The sequence below is a fragment of the Montipora capricornis genome, chromosome 10 (assembly GCF_036669925.1).
Source record: "Montipora capricornis isolate CH-2021 chromosome 10, ASM3666992v2, whole genome shotgun sequence".
Classification (NCBI taxonomy): domain Eukaryota; kingdom Metazoa; phylum Cnidaria; class Anthozoa; order Scleractinia; family Acroporidae; genus Montipora; species Montipora capricornis.
The window spans coordinates 27,759,343-27,763,072 of NC_090892.1; positions in this window are offsets into that span (position 1 = coordinate 27,759,343).

A 3,730-nucleotide genomic window follows, 5' to 3' on the forward strand; every position below is an offset into this window, starting at 1 on the left:
CATTGGCTTCTGGGCTGACATGTTGATAATTTTCAAGTTCCCTCACAACTTCTTTTCCCCACAAGTTCGCTGAAGTTAAACCCTATATGGCGGGGTTAATATCTGGATGGGTGACCTAAACAATATACCCCTTCTGAAAACAGAAGCATCGGACCGAAAATACTGTTAACGCTAACAAATGCGAACTCAGCAAGGTACAGATTTTGTTACCTTGCTTTATGCAAAACAAATATTGATGCAAAAGTAAATAACTATTGATACACAGTTTTTAGAAAGAGAAGAAGGGAGTTTCCGGGATGGTCGATCGAGAACAAAATATTTACGACATGAAAACAACATTAATTTTGAACGGTGAATATAGAATATAAAAAGTTACGATCAGCGACAAACATATTGGGAGATTTTTGCTACGTTCAATTTTGTTATTCTACGTTTGGCTGCACAAATAAATCGCAAAATCGAAAGTGACACTGACTGGCCGGAATTCAGCGGGCGCCGTGATTAAGTTACCGCGGCATGTTTACTCGCTAAACAGTGAAGCATCTCTGTCAAATGATGGCAAGATACCGGGTTTTTGTAAGTTTCTTTTTCTGTCAAGTGTTATAAAGTGACAATAAAATGAGCGAAGTCAAAACAAAGATCACAATCGCCCAACTCTTGAGGTTGACCATTTGTTTCTGCAAAGTCAAAATTTACTCTCCAAGACGCGTACGACGTTTATATTTATCACCAGGTAAATCCATCATTTCGAAAATAGCAGCTACTTTATTATTCATCGGCGTCACAATTTTTCACTGATTTTGGGGCTCATTTTGTTGAAACTCAAGCACGCTTCCAACCAACAGACCTGTTTATTTTCGTGAACCCTTCCTGCTTACAGAGCAATACTAAAAAAATTCTCCATATCACATTTCAAAGTTCAATACAGAACATGATATTGTAATTCACAAAGGCAGAAAATACCACAGAATCCTATTCCATTGAAAAATTTATTGAAACAAACAACATATTTGCTCTTAGAGGCGAAAATCTCTTCCTATTTCATTGCGTGCGTGAAGACAAGAAACTCAATCGTGTCAAATTACCATGTACTTCACGTTCAAACCCTTTCCTGAAGAACTTTTTCCTTGAATAATGATGCACAAAATAGTCGACAAGCTTTCTTTCAAATAATTCTTGACTGTCACATTTCCAATTATTTTTTTTACCTGACTTTGTTGAACCATAAGTTACCAGATAATTTTCCATTTGGTTTCAGTGTTGTACATAAAACGTGATAAAATGTTGGAGATACAGCTCACTTTGATTTCGGCTCGACGGGCGAAAGATTGTTGTCCATTACTCGTCGCTTTTATACCAGAGAATTTTTCATTCGGTTTCAGTGTTCTACATAACAGCACATTCTTGGTAAAACATTAGAAATACAGCTAGCAGCTCACTTTGATTTCGGCTCGATGGGCGATAGATTGTTCTCGAAATCCCATTACTCGTCGCTTTTACGATTCCAGGTATTTGCTTTCACCGCCTGCCTAGTTTATCCAACTGACTTTCCATTATTGAGCTCCATAAGGGTATATTTTGTTTAAAAAGATCCACTAAAACGCCATTCGCGTTACATGACTTTCGACGCCATTGCAGGTTAAGTTTATCATTCTACTGTGTCCACCAGAGAAATCTACGCATTTCCACTACCCTCTCTATCCTAAGAAAATACGAGCAGAAGGCTCTATGCACAAAGACACCACTTAGCAGGGGAGTGACAGGCAAGACTTTTGCTGACACGGAAAAAACAAAAAACCCCAAATGCCACCCACTTTCAAACTGGGATTGCCATACGGCAACCCAGTAATGAACCCAGCGCTACCCCTCCCCCAAGTCAAGTGGTCTGCTGTAGTTACAATTGTACTTGAGAGGTAAACGTGCCACAGATGACTTACCAAAAAACTTATGACAGTAAATGTTGTATTTATAAAGGAAGTGAAGAAAAGCAATCGCATTTTCCAATTTAAACTCTGTTTATCTTCAAAATCAAGGGCAATAGTAATCTCGTACCCAGATCTCACTCTGTCAATGGAAATGTGAGATCTGGCAAAGTTCGACAATACGCCCTTTTTCATTGGCTCCTAAAAAAAAGGTTGCGGCAATGCAATCTACGCTCTGTTTGCTTATTTCGTGGGGCACTTCAGTGAAGGTAAAGTGAAGGTTTAGTTTTCGCAAGTGCATGTGCTGTATTGAAAAAATGCCAGTTGTGCGGAGGAAAGTTTTGTTTTTTCGACGCCGGAAAAGCTTTATAGTTGAGGAAAATCATTTTAGAAATTTGCGACGTTTGTGTAAATGGTACCGACTAAAGCCCCAAGTATCCTGCCACTCGAATAAAGTTCTGCGTAGCTGGCTACGCGGTACGCAGAAACTAATAAATTCAAGTAGAAGTATGTTATTCAAAACAGTATTTCTCGTACTTAAAGCGTGACTCGCGAATTAAGTAGTGATCAATTGTGAATTTTACGGTTAGATTAACTACCTTTTTCGGGAGATCGTGTCAAGAAAATAGCGCTCGTTGCAGTGATTAGGTCTAAGCACTCTTTAACATTTACGCTTTCAATTTACGGTTTGAGATTGTGTGAAGAAAATAGCACTCTTATACTGATTAAGCCTAAGCGTTCGTTTCAGTGATTAGGCCTAAACCGTCTTTAACATTGTAGCTTTCAATTTACGGTTTGGCTAACTACACTTTGCACGAGATCGTGTGAAGAAAATAGCACTCGTTTATTGATTAAGCCTAAGCGCTCGTTTCATTGATTCTGCAGTTGCTCCGACAATTAAACAATCCCGACCGTTCAAAAACAATCGCCTGTAGCGCTTCTTTCTGTTTCGGCTTAAATTTAAAGTTTCCTTGTCCTCTACCCAAAAGAATCTCTTCACGAATACTCTCGAAATCCATGTTTATTCCCCAAAACCACCTAAAATCACGACAGAGTGTACGAACATGCGCAGTGATAGAAAAGCCCGTATTTCGGGCCTCGCTGGCACTGAGCATGCTCGAAATCGAACTTTACCGGATCTCCCTTCCGTATGACCGTGGGTGATCTGGGTACGAGATTAGGGCGATAGTAGTCACAATTCTTGATCCTGTCCGTCACCAATCAACATTCCATGTCGGAATTGTAAAGGTAAAAGTGTACTTCAGAAAATATATTACCGCCTTTGGGTTTATTTGTTTGTTACTTTTTCGCTCGCACGTCTTAAGTGCATAAAGATCCAGGTATTTTGGGGTTAGGGAAGAACTTCCAGTGATCAGTGGGAGATGCAGCATCGCATCACGGAAATATTCCGAATGACGACACAAGAAGTCAAAATAATTGCTTACCTGTCGCGAGAGCTCCATTGCTGTCACCAGGCAAAAAACCAAGTAAACTTCCAGCAATTAACGCCGGAAAAAGGAGATTCGCACGTGCGGCACGTTAAAATGTTGTACGTACAATAGTGCAGGCATCATCAAAACAAGTAATATTTTCTTTCAGCATTTAATTCAAGCTCAAGAAATCACATTACAAATGACAATAATGTTACGATGGGATGAACATGTTTCCTTTGTCGCGTAACTTTCCGCAAATTAACGCGCGCGAATTTTACTGGCTTTGCGTGCGCAAAATGAACATATGGACGTAACATTTCCATATTTGGGAATTAGATTACGTCCCAGTCTCCGTGGGCTACCAGGAGGTATAAA